Source organism: Crotalus tigris, unplaced genomic scaffold (genome assembly GCF_016545835.1).
Source record: "Crotalus tigris isolate CLP2741 ecotype Arizona unplaced genomic scaffold, ASM1654583v1 scf7180000019068.10715455, whole genome shotgun sequence".
NCBI classification, from domain to species: domain Eukaryota; kingdom Metazoa; phylum Chordata; class Lepidosauria; order Squamata; family Viperidae; genus Crotalus; species Crotalus tigris.
Window position 1 is genome coordinate 3,909,903 of NW_024097358.1, and position 14,024 is coordinate 3,923,926.

Genomic DNA, 14,024 nt, shown 5'->3' on the forward strand with positions numbered 1-14,024 from the left:
TCACTTACAATAGAGAGTTTGGGCATTTGGAACTAAGGTAAATTTAGCCCAGGTGCGTTTAATGAGAAAAGGGACAAAATGGAGGAAAATTTGTGTAGTTTGGTCTATGGTTAACCAAGCCATTTGCTATGGAGATTTGGGGGCATTTGGAGCTGTGGTAAATTTAGCTAAGGTGCAATTAATGAGAAAAAGCACAAAAATGAGGCAAATTTGTGTAGTTTGGTCTATGGTTAACCAAACCACTTGCAATACAGATTTTGAGCATTTAGAGCTGAGGTAAATTTAGCCCAGGTGCATTTAATGAGAAAAGGGACAAAAAGGGTGCAAATTTGTGTAGTTTGGTCTATGGTTAACCAAGCCATTTGCTATAGAGATTTGGGGGCATTTGGAGCTGTGGTAAATTTAGCTAAGGTGCATTTAATGAGAAAAAGCACAAAAATGAGGCAAATTTGTGTAGTTTGGTTTATGGTTAACCAAGCCATTTGCTATAGAGATTTTTGGGCATTTGGAGCTGTGGTAAATTTAGCCCAGGTGCAATTAATGAGAAAAAGCACAAAAATGAGGCAAATTTGTGTAGTTTGGTCTATGGTTAACCAAGCCATTTGCTATAGAGATTTGGGGGCATTTAGAACTAAGGTAAATTTAGCTAAGGTGCAATTAATGAGAAGAAGCACAAAAATGAGGCAAATTTGTGTAGTTTGGTTTATGGTTAACCAAGCCGTTTGCTATAGAGATTTTTGGGCATTTGGCCCAGGTGCATTTAATGAGAAAAGGGACAAAATGGAGGCAAATTTGTGTAGTTTGTTCTATGGTTAACCAAGCCATTTGCTATAGAGATTTTTGGGCATTTGGAGCTGTGGTAAATTTAGCCCAGGTGCATTTAATGGGAAAAGGGACAAAAAGGGGGCAAATTTGTGTAGTTTGGTCTATGGTTAACCAAGTCACTTACAATAGAGAGTTTGGGCATTTGGAACTAAGGTAAATTTAACCCAGGTGCATTTAATGAGAAAAGGGACAAAATAGAGGAAAATTTGTGTAGTCTGGTCTATGGTTAACCAAGCCATTTGCTATAGAGATTTTTGGGCATTTGGAGCTAAGGTAAATTTAGCTAAGGTGCATTTAATGAGAAAAAGCACAAAAATGAGGCAAATTTGTGTAGTTTGGTTTATGGTTAACCAAGCCATTTGCTATAGAGATTTTTGGGCATTTGAAGCTGTGGTAAATTTAGCTAAGGTGCAATTAATGAGAAAAAGCACAAAAATGAGGCAAATTTGTATAGTTTGGTCAATGGTTAACCAAGCCATTTGCTATAGAGATTTTGGGCATTTGGAGCTAAGGTAAATTTAGCTAAGGTGCAATTAATGAGAAAAAGCACAAAAATGAGGCAAATTTGTGTAGTTTGGTTTATGGTTAACCAAGCCATTTGCTATAGAGATTTTTGGGCATTTGGAGCTGTGGTAAATTTAGCTAAGGTGCATTAATGGGAAAAAGGCACAAAAATGAGGCAAATTTGTGTAGTTTGGTCTATGGTTAACCAAGCCATTTGCTATAGAGATTTGGGGGCATTTAGAACTAAGGTAAATTTAGCTAAGGTGCAATTAATGAGAAAAAGCACAAAAATGAGGCAAATTTGTGTAGTTTGGTCTATGGTTAACCAAGTCACTTACAATAGAGAGTTTGGGCATTTGGAACTAAGGTAAATTTAGCCCAGGTGCGTTTAATGAGAAAGGGAATAAAAAGGGGGCAAATTTGTGTAGTTTGGTCTATGGTTAACCAAGCCATTTGCTATAGAGATTTTGGGCATTTGGGACTAAGGTAAATTTAGCTAAGGTGCAATTAATGAGAAAAAGCACAAAAATGAGGCAAATTTGTGTAGTTTGGTCTATGGTTAACCAAGCCATTTGCTATAGAGATTTTGGGCATTTGGGACTAAGGTAAATTTAGCTAAGGTGCAATTAATGAGAAAAAGCACAAAAATGAGGCAAATTTGTGTAGTTTGGTCTATGGTTAACCAAGCCATTTGCTATAGAGATTTTGGGCATTTGGAGCTAAGGTAAATTTAGCCCAGGTGCATTTAATGGGAAAAGGGACAAAAATGAGACAAATTTGTGTAGTTTGGTCTATGGTTAACCAAGTCACTTACAATAGAGAGTTTGGGCATTTGGAACTAAGGTAAATTTAGCCCAGGTGCGTTTAATGAGAAAAGGGACAAAATGGAGGAAAATTTGTGTAGTTTGGTCTATGGTTAACCAAGCCATTTGCTATGGAGATTTGGGGGCATTTGGAGCTGTGGTAAATTTAGCTAAGGTGCAATTAATGAGAAAAAGCACAAAAATGAGGCAAATTTGTGTAGTTTGGTCTATGGTTAACCAAACCACTTGCAATACAGATTTTGAGCATTTAGAGCTGAGGTAAATTTAGCCCAGGTGCATTTAATGAGAAAAGGGACAAAAAGGGTGCAAATTTGTGTAGTTTGGTCTATGGTTAACCAAGCCATTTGCTATAGAGATTTGGGGGCATTTGGAGCTGTGGTAAATTTAGCTAAGGTGCATTTAATGAGAAAAAGCACAAAAATGAGGCAAATTTGTGTAGTTTGGTTTATGGTTAACCAAGCCATTTGCTATAGAGATTTTTGGGCATTTGGAGCTGTGGTAAATTTAGCCCAGGTGCAATTAATGAGAAAAAGCACAAAAATGAGGCAAATTTGTGTAGTTTGGTCTATGGTTAACCAAGCCATTTGCTATAGAGATTTGGGGGCATTTAGAACTAAGGTAAATTTAGCTAAGGTGCAATTAATGAGAAGAAGCACAAAAATGAGGCAAATTTGTGTAGTTTGGTTTATGGTTAACCAAGCCGTTTGCTATAGAGATTTTTGGGCATTCGGCCCAGGTGCATTTAATGAGAAAAGGGACAAAATGGAGGCAAATTTGTGTAGTTTGTTCTATGGTTAACCAAGCCATTTGCTATAGAAATTTTGGGCATTTGGAGCTAAGGTAAATTTAGCTAAGGTGCAATTAATGAGAAAAAGCACAAAAATGAGGCAAATTTGTGTAGTTTGGTCTATGGTTAACCAAGCCATTTGCTATAGAGATTTTGGGACGTTTATGATCATTTATTTCCAGAGAATAAATTTTTGCAGTGCAGTCTAGTTCTTTATATGTCCCATGTCCTTCTGAGTAAAAAAAAAAAAAAAAAACTGGGCAAATTTTGATAAGTGTCTGTTAATTACATTTTCTTAAAGATGTTTTAAATATCCCAATGACATTTTTTTTAGCTATAATAAGTTGTAGAAAGTTCATAGTAATATTGCTACAGAACGTTTTTCCTAACATTTTTATCTTTTAATTTCACAGGAATCAAATGCCACGGATTCTGCTGACCACACATCAGTCAACAGTTCATCAATAGTAAGTCAGATGGTTTTATTACTATATTTCCTTGGCCAAATGTAATGTTTCATTTGTTGATAAAATGTTTCAACCCTGAATACAGGGTTGCAAACAGGTTAAACTCAGTACAGCAGGTGGTGGCTTAATGTGTAAAGTTTCATTTGCTCATGTTGCGCATGCGAACCCGTCGTTGCTGCCACCTGTCTGTTGCTGTAGTACAATACCTGTTCATACAAGCTGTATAGCTTTGTATGTGAGACTCATACTGGGAAGGAGATTCCATGACTGAACTGGGTCTCTCTTCCAGTCCCTGAGAAATCACTGAATGGGACTGAACGGGGCACATGAGGTGTTTCTCCTTCCTGACCCTTTAGTATTAATAAAGAATATTTATAAGCAGGGTTAAAATTAGAGGTCCTTGGTATTCTCTGAGCTTGGTGGTTTTTGTGCAGATTTTTATTACCCAGACTAGATAACATCAACACTAGTGACCAGTGGGGTTTATTGTCAGTTTATATTCTAGTTTCTTGCCCCTGTCAGTGTTGGTGGGAGTGATCATAGACATTTTTTGGTTGGGCTGTTTACTGTTGGCTTCTTTGGCAATTTCTTGACTGGGGCATTACTTACTGGATTGTTGATGTTATAATATTGAAGTTAATCTATGATCATCTGGGTGCTGATTGCAGGCAGAGAGATGTTTAAGTCTTTTGGTGCCCTTTTGGACTAGTTGATTGGATTAGTCTATAGGTCAGTGGTGGCAAACCTATGGCATGCATGCCAGAAGCAGCATGCAGAGTCTTCTCTGTGGGCATGCATGCCATCGCCCCAGCCCTGCCTCCCACCACAGCCCCCTCACCAAGAGCCCTCCAAAAGGTAAGTTGTCCCCGGGCTTGGCCCACACAGAGCAGCACAGCCAGGCATGGCAGCCGGGCAACAGGGACAAGAGTCCGCCCTTGCACCCCGTCACTCGCAGTTGATGCTGGGGGGGACGGGCAGAGAGCATGGTTGCCATGGCACTGCAGGGCCACCTAGGTGAACTGCTGTGATGGGCTGTGGAGGCAGTAGATTGACCTCTGGGTAGGCAGAGCTGGGGCGGGGTGTGGGATGTTTTGGGGGCATTTGGTGTCTAAAACGTTTGCCATCATTGCAATAGATATTGATGTTTTTTCTATTGATGGCTAATTTGTCAGAGTGCCAGGCTTCTAGAAATTACATTGTGTTTTAGGACTTGACTAGGTCTAGGATGGTCATGTTTTCCCAATTGAAACTATGATTAAATGTCTCCATATATTGTAAAAATTAAAATGTTTTCATTGTGTCTTCAGATTGTTAGTTGGTGTTCATGGATGCATTCTGGCAGTCTTCTACCAGTTTGTCCTACATAATAGTTGTTGTAGATGACCCCAGTTTTTTCTGTCTGGGGTTTCTGGATCTTTTGGTTTGGTTAGGATGTTCAGCAGCGCTTTAAAAGCAGACTGCATAGGCTGAGCTGGTTCTTGCTTCCAGTCCATCAGAAATCATGGACTGGGGGAGACAGGTATTTCATATAGGTGCCCCATTCAGTCCCTGAGCTTCCACCACTGGGATTCATAACAGAAAAAAACATTCCAGTGGGCGCTTTAATTTCTTTAGCTGTGGCTTCCAATCTTTTATTCCACGAACCAGTTTGATTGGCCTGGCTCTTTAGAAGAATCAGCACACCAATTGTAATGTTCTTGGCCAGTACTTGGTACCAGATTGGGAAGCCTTCATGGCCTCGCCAATTTATTGCCACAGCTTCTAATTTCACCAAGAGCCAAACTGGTTCCTGGGGCTTGGCCTTAAGGTGCCACAGTCCCTCTTTAAATATATAGAAATATATTGGTGTGTGCTTTAATTTCTTTAGCTGTGGCTTCCAATCTTTTATTCCACGAACCAGTTTGATTGGCCTGGCTCTTTAGAAGAATCAGCACACCAATTGTAATGTTCTTGGCCAGTACTTGGTACCAGATTGGGAAGCCTTCATGGCCTCACCAATTTATTGCCACAGCTTCTAATTTCACCAAGAGCCAAACTGGTTCTTGGGGCTTGGCCTTAGGGTGCCACAGCCCCTCTTTAAATATATAGAAATATATTGGTGTGCGCTTTAATTTCTTTAGCTGTGGCTTCCAACCTCTTATTCGCGAACCAGTTTGATTGGCCTGGCTCTTTAGAAGAATCAGCACACCAATTGTAATGTTCTTGGCCAGTACTTGGTACCAGATTGGGAAGCCTTCATGGCCTCGCCAATTTATTGCCACAGCTTCTAATTTCACCAAGAGCCAAACTGGTTCCTGGGGCTTGGCCTTAGGGTGCCACAGTCCCTCTTTAAATATATAGAAATATATTGGTGTGTGCTTTAATTTCTTTAGCTGTGGCTTCCAACCTCTTATTCGCGAACCAGTTTGATTGGCCTGGCTCTTTAGAAGAATCAGCACACCAATTGTAATGTTCTTGGCCAGATTGGGAAGCCTTCATGGCCTCGCCAATTTATTGCCACAGCTCATAATTTCACCAAGAGCCAAACTGGTTCCTGGGGCTTGGCCTTAGGGTGCCACAGTCCCTCTTTAAATATATAGAAATATATTGGTGTGCGCTTTAATTTCTTTAGCTGTGGCTTCCAACCTCTCATTCGTGAACCAGTTTGATTGGCCTGGCTCTTTAGAAGAATCAGCACACCAATTGTAATGTTCTTTGCCAGTACTTGGTACCAGATTGGGAAGCCTTCATGGTCAATCACCAATTAGGCCACAGCTTCTAATTTCACGAAGAGCCAACCTGGTTCCTGGGGCTTGGCCTTAGGGTGCCACAGCCCCTCTTTAAATATATAGAAATATATTGGTGTGCACTTTAATTTCTTTAGCTGTGGCTTCCAACCTCTTATTGCACGAACCAGTTTGATTGGCTTGGCTCTTTAGAAGAATCAGCACACCAATTGTAATGTTCTTGGCCAGTACTTGGTACCAGATTGGGAAGCCTTCATGGCCTCGCCAATTTATTGCCACAGCTTCTAATTTCACGAAGAGCCAAACTGGTTCCTGGGGCTTGGCCTTAGGGTGCCACAGTCCCTCTTTAAATATATAGAAATATATTGGTGTGCGCTTTAATTTCTTTAGCTGTGGCTTCCAACCTCTTATTCGCGAACCAGTTTGATTGGCCTGGCTCTTTAGAAGAATCAGCACACCAATTGTAATGTTCTTGGCCAGTACTTGGTACCAGATTGGGAAGCCTTCAAGGCCTCGCCAATTTATTGCCACAGCTCATAATTTCACCAAGAGCCAAACTGGTTCCTGGGGCTTGGCCTTAGGGTGCCACAGTCCCTCTTTAAATATATAGAAATATATTGGTGTGCGCTTTAATTTCTTTAGCTGTGGCTTCCAACCTCTCATTCGTGAACCAGTTTGATTGGCCTGGCTCTTTAGAAGAATCAGCACACCAATTGTAATGTTCTTGGCCAGTACTTGGTACCAGATTGGGAAGCCTTCATGGCCTCACCAATTTATTGCCACAGCTTCTAATTTCACCAAGAGCCAAACTGGTTCTTGGGGCTTGGCCTTAGGGTGCCACAGCCCCTCTTTAAATATATAGAAATATATTGGTGTGCGCTTTAATTTCTTTAGCTGTGGCTTCCAACCTCTTTCGCGAACCAGTTTGATTGGCCTGGCTCTTTAGAAGAATCAGCACACCAATTGTAATGTTCTTGGCCAGTATTTGGTACCAGATTGGGAAGCCTTCATGGCCTCGCCAATTTATTGCCACAGCTTCTAATTTCACCAAGAGCAAAACTGGTTCCTGGGGCTTGGCCTTAGGGTGCCACAGCCCCTCTTTAAATATATAGAAATATATTGGTGTGCACTTTAATTTCTTTAGCTGTGGCTTCCAATCTCTTATTGCACGAACCAGTTTGATTGGCTTGGCTCTTTAGAAGAATCAGCACACCAATTGTAATGTTCTTGGCCAGTACTTGGTACCAGATTGGGAAGCCTTCATGGCCTCGCCAATTTATTGCCACAGCTTCTAATTTCACAAAGAGCCAAACTGGTTCTTGGGGCTTGGCCTTAGGGTGCCACAGCCCCTCTTTAAATATATAGAAATATATTGGTGTGCGCTTTAATTTCTTTAGCTGTGGCTTCCAACCTCTTATTGCACGAACCAGTTTGATGGTTGGCTCTTTAGAAGAATACAGCACACCAATGTATGTTCCTTGTGCCAGTACTTGGTACCCAGATGGGAAGGCTTCCATGGCATCGCCAATTTATGCCACAGCTTCTAATTTCACGAAAGCCAAAACTGGTTCCTGGGGCTTGGCCCTTAGGGTGCCACAGCCCCTCTTTAAATATATGCAATATATGGTGTGCGCTTTATTAATTTCTTTAGCTTGGCTTCCAACTCTTATTGCACGAACCAGTTTGATGGCTGGCTCTTTGAAGGGGGGAAAAAAAAAATCAGCACACCAATTGTAATGTTCTTGGCCAGTACTTGGTACCAGATTGGGAAGCCTTCATGGCCTCGCCAATTTATTGCCACAGCTAATAATTTCACCAAGAGCCAAACTGGTTCCTGGGGCTTGGCCTTAGGGTGCCACAGCCCCTCTTTAAATATATAGAAATATATTGGTGTGCGCTTTAATTTCTTTAGCTGTGGCTTCCAACCTCTTAGTGCACGAACCAGTTTGATTGGCTTGGCTCTTTAGAAGAATCAGCACACCAATTGTAATGTTCTTGGCCAGTACTTGGTACCAGATTGGGAAGCCTTCATGGCCTCGCCAATTTATTGCCACAGCTTCTAATTTCACGAAGAGCCAAACTGGTTCCTGGGGCTTGGCCTTAGGGTGCCACAGCCCCTCTTTAAATATATAGAAATATATTGGTGTGCACTTTAATTTCTTTAGCTGTGGCTTCCAACCTCTTATTCGCGAACCAGTTTGATTGGCCTGGCTCTTTAGAAGAATCAGCACACCAATTGTAATGTTCTTGGCCAGTACTTGGTACCAGATTGGGAAGCCTTCATGGCCTCGCCAATTTATTGCCACAGCTTCTAATTTCACGAAGAGCCAAACTGGTTCCTGGGGCTTGGCCTTAGGGTGCCACAGTCCCTCTTTAAATATATAGAAATATATTGGTGTGCGCTTTAATTTCTTTAGCTGTGGCTTCCAACCTCTCATTCGTGAACCAGTTTGATTGGCCTGGCTCTTTAGAAGAATCAGCACACCAATTGTAATGTTCTTGGCCAGTACTTGGTACCAGATTGGGAAGCCTTCATGGCCTCACCAATTTATTGCCACAGCTTCTAATTTCACCAAGAGCCAAACTGGTTCTTGGGGCTTGGCCTTAGGGTGCCACAGCCCCTCTTTAAATATATAGAAATATATTGTTGTGCGCTTTAATTTCTTTAGCTGTGGCTTCCAACCTCTTATTCGCGAACCAGTTTGATTGGCCTGGCTCTTTAGAAGAATCAGCACACCAATTGTAATGTTCTTGGCCAGTACTTGGTACCAGATTGGGAAGCCTTCATGGCCTCGCCCGCGAACCAGTTTGATTGGCCTGGCTCTTTAGAAGAATCAGCACACCAATTGTAATGTTCTTGGCCAGTATTTGGTACCAGATTGGGAAGCCTTCATGGCCTCGCCAATTTATTGCCACAGCTTCTAATTTCACCAAGAGCAAAACTGGTTCCTGGGGCTTGGCCTTAGGGTGCCACAGCCCCTCTTTAAATATATAGAAATATATTGGTGTGCACTTTAATTTCTTTAGCTGTGGCTTCCAATCTCTTATTGCACGAACCAGTTTGATTGGCTTGGCTCTTTAGAAGAATCAGCACACCAATTGTAATGTTCTTGGCCAGTACTTGGTACCAGATTGGGAAGCCTTCATGGCCTCGCCAATTTATTGCCACAGCTTCTAATTTCACGAAGAGCCAAACTGGTTCCTGGGGCTTGGCCTTAGGGTGCCACAGCCCCTCTTTAAATATATAGAAATATATTGGTGTGCGCTTTAATTTCTTTAGCTGTGGCTTCCAATCTTTTATTCCACGAACCAGTTTGATTGGCCTGGCTCTTTAGAAGAATCAGCACACCAATTGTAATGTTCTTGGCCAGTATTTGGTACCAGATTGGGAAGCCTTCATGGTCTCGCCAATTTATTGCCACAGCTTCTAATTTCACCAAGAGCAAAACTGGTTCCTGGGGCTTGGCCTTAGGGTGCCACAGCCCCTCTTTAAATATATAGAAATATATTGGTGTGCGCTTTAATTTCTTTAGCTGTGGCTTCCAATCTCTTATTGCACGAACCAGTTTGATTGGCCTGGCTCTTTAGAAGAATCAGCACACCAATTGTAAATGTTCTTAGCCAGTACCTGGTACCAGATTGGGAAGCCTTCATGGCCTCGCCATTATTGCACAGCTCATAATTTCACCAAGAGCCAAACTGGCTTCCTGGGGCTGGCCTTAGGGGCACAGCCCCTCTTAAATATATAGACATATATTGGTGTGCGCTTTAATTTCTTAGCTGTCGGCTTCCAACCTCTTATTCGAAAACCAGTTTGATTGGCCGGCTCTTTAGACGAATCAGCACACCAATGTAAATGTTTGGCCAGTATTGGTACCAGATTGGGAAGCCTTCATGGCCTTGCCAATTATTGCCACAGCTTCTCAATTTCACCAAGAGCCAAACTGGTTCCTGGGGCTTGGCCTTAGGGTGCCACAGCCCCTCTTTAAATATATAGAAATATATTGGTGTGCACTTTAATTTCTTTAGCTGTGGCTTCCAATCTCTTATTGCACGAACCAGTTTGATTGGCTTGGCTCTTTAGAAGAATCAGCACACCAATTGTAATGTTCTTGGCCAGTACTTGGTACCAGATTGGGAAGCCTTCATGGCCTCACGAATTTATTGCCACAGCTTCTAATTTCACCAAGAGCCCAACTGGTTCCTGGGGCTTGGCCTTAAGGTGCCACAGCCCTGTTCCAAAATGTTGAAAAAAAATATTTTTAGCTTAATACTGATTGTTCTTTTCTTTTACAGGTGTTGGCTGTTGAATAGGTGTGTTTTAAGGAAAAAAATGACTGTTGATGCTTTTTTGATTTATTTGTGCATTGTTTGTGGTATAAGTATAATCTTGTCTGGTGTTAATATCTCCTGGTTTGTTTTTGTGGTATTTGTTTTGCTTTTTTAGGATGGTTTGGTTCTGATTCTTGGTAGATATATTTGCTGCATGGTTTGCTTTTTTCTGATAGGGTGTTCTAAGTTATGGCTATGCGTTCCATCAGGTCTTCCTTCGTTTACCATCTTGAGTCCACTACTGCTTCAGTGACTCCATCCAGCCACCTCATTCTCTGTCGTCCCCTTCTTCTCTTGCGCTCGATCTTTCTCAGCATCAGGCTCTTCTCCAATGAGTCCTTCCTTCTCATCTGGTGGCTAAAGTACTTGAGTTTCCACTTCAGGATCTGGCCTTCTAAAGAGCACTCAGGGTTGATCTCTTTTACGACTGATCGGTTTGATTGCCTTGCAGTCCAGGGGACTTGAGATATAGATAACTTCTTTTAAAATTGTGGATTTCTGCACTTTGTCATTTTCTTCCTCATAACACACCTATTAACAATGTCCAAAAAAGCTGAAACTGGTGCCAGATGAACAGGAACTATCAAGGTAAATAACAATGTTTCATTTAAGCTGAAATAGGGGAAGAAATTTGAAACCTTCCATAAATGAACCATGGCCATGGTTTGTAGGAAATAAACACAATTAAGAAATAAACACAAATATTCTCAAGTGTTTGGCTTCTTAAAGGCAATTTTCTTCTAAATTTTATACTAATCTTTAGGCCCCCATCAAATTCTAACTAACAGCGCTTACTCTTATATTTTAACTGGTTTTGGAGGATTTTGTAACCCTTATTATTCTCCATCTTGTAAAAGTAGAATATAATGCTCAGAATTTAAATAATTTTTACTGTGGCTGTCATTTTTTAACAACTAGTTTCTGGAGCTTGCTGTATTTGTAGAATTAAAAAAAAACTTGCGTAGGGATTGTGGGAGATGTCATCATCTTCTCCACAGCACATCATCGATGGAAACTCCTATTCATTGGTTTTAATTTTAAACCTATATTTTCTCTTCTCCCAACAGAAGTGTTCCAGTGGAAAGTCCGATAGACAACAAAAGTTCTTCAGCTGATTGTCCATTCTGCCTGCGGTGACATCATTTAAGAATAGCGACGTGTTACATCTTCGTCCTTCATCATTTAATTCAATTGTTTTAGTGCTGTTGTGTTTTACTGTTTTGTAACTATGTAATTATTGTTTCTTTGTTTTACAGTTTTTGTAATATTGTTGATTGGGTTTTGTGTTGTAAATCACTGAAGGAGGGTTATGTTAGAAGCGTGAAATATAAAAAATATGTGAAATAAAGTCTTGCTATTAGAAATAAACTGCTATGTCTCCTTGACGATGATAGTGAAGATATAGCAAAGAGCTTGGATCTGTCCTGTTGCCATTGGCTATTGTGAATACCTGCCTTCCAGTGATTTTGGCTTTTCCTGTGTTCGGAAATATGCCAGCTGATAATAGGCCATTGAGGAACATAAATGGCACAGGTGGAACCAAAGTGAGCTCTCTGTGTTATTTACCTCACACTGTCCGCTGCTCTACCAGTGTGTCAGCCAAATTATCTTTAAAGATGAAAATAGGTTTCCAGAAGACTACTGGACCTGTGTCCAGAAATAGCCTGAAGGACAATTGATCAGCATGAAGCAAATCCACACCAATAATCTTGTCACTTGAGAGCAGTTTTAAAGGTTGCTTCAGCTTTCTTCCCAAGCACCCACCATCCAACCATTAAAAATACTTGGCTTATTTCTTGTTGGTAGGTAATCCTAGGTGGGAGGGAAATCCAGCCAAAGAATTCACAAAGTGTTGCCTTTAAGTTGTCCTACATTAAAATATGGAGGACACCACAATAACTAATCTCCTTGCTGATGCAGAATACGGTTTGGGGTGGTGCAAATTAGATTGATAGACATTTCTGGTAACTCAGGCACTGAAGGAATATGCATTTATACAGCTGGGAAGAAGCACAATAGTTCTCACCACTGTCCCCATGCCCAATATTACTTGGGCTCTTTTTTGCCTAAGTTTTTGACTTATGCATGAGCAACATTCACAAACTTGCACATGTGCACGGCTGTATGTATGCTTTGTTCTCAGCAGCAAATCAAAATACCAGGTGTCCAGAGAATGCAACATACCTGTCTTCCATTGACAAGTAGCTTTTCTAGGCATTCGTGGACCTGCCAACAATTCAAGAAATGGTTTGGAATGTAGGGATCATCTACAGCCAATCGCTCAGTGCCATTATCTCCTCTTACAACTCCCACACAATTTACTATTGCCTATATCAGTGATGGCAAACCTTTTAGAGACCGAGTGCACACACTGCAACCCAAAACCTACTTATTTATCGCAAAGTGTCAGGACTGCATTGTGGTGCCCTCGGGGATGGGTGTGGACACGGCAGACTGAGTGGGCATGGCCAGGGTGGGCATGGCCACCTTGATGTTGCTCAGGGGAACACCTGTGGGGGCTGGGCAGGAATGGGGGAGATCCAGGGGGGTCTCTGGTGGGTGGGGCTGTGGGCAGGAGGCTCATCCTGTGGGGTGTGGGAGGGGGTAGGGCGGGGGTGCCAGTGCTGCAAGGCAAGGCGAGGCAGGGGTGGCTGCTGTCTGACACCATCAGCCCCGCACACAGGCCAGCGAGTGCATGGGGGGTGCGCTTAACCACCTCTACCTAAGCTTGCTAGCCAGCTGCTTCACCTCCTTTGTGTTGAGTGGGACTGCCACTCCAGGCACCAGCAGTGGCCTAATAGACCTGTGCAAGCTGGCGGCGGTGGCTGCAGGTGTGCCCACAGAGGGCTCTGAGTGCCGCCTCTGGCCCACGTGCCATAGGTTCGCCATCACTGGCCTATATAGAAGATCCTGCAAACAATGAGGCTCTTCATTCTATGGAGACAACAGACACTGCAAACTTGAAATTTCAGCAGTCAGTTTACACACTTCAGTATCAATCAGTTTGTTCAATTTGCACAAAGATTGAAAGTGTGTATATGAATGTAGGGAGTGTGCCACCAACTAAACCAAAAGTAGAGCTAGAAGGTCAGATTTGGTAACCCTACTACCAAAACAGTATATTTCATTGCTTTTTCTTTTGGTGGGGGTAGAGCTGGAGACTCTGGGAGACTCTGGGTCAGGAATGTACCACCTCCAAATTTTCAGGGATTGTATATTAAGTGGTTCCTAAATAGTTAATATATCCATGACTTTACCCAGTTAACTCATTTTACATCATTCTGCAATAAACAACCGCAAAGCAGGTTCACACAATATCCTTAAAAATAAGGGTTGTTCAAAAAGTGGTTTTTTTTTTTTTCAAAAGGCAACTGGACAGACATGGCCCTTTCCATATCAGTTGTTAAGCTAAGTAACCAAGGAGAGAAAATACAGCAAATACAGATGGATCTCAACATACAACAGTTCATTTAGTAACCCTTTGAAGTTACAACGTCACTGAAAAAGTACTGCTTGTTTTTCATGACCAACTTCAGTGCTAATAGATTCATAGCACGTG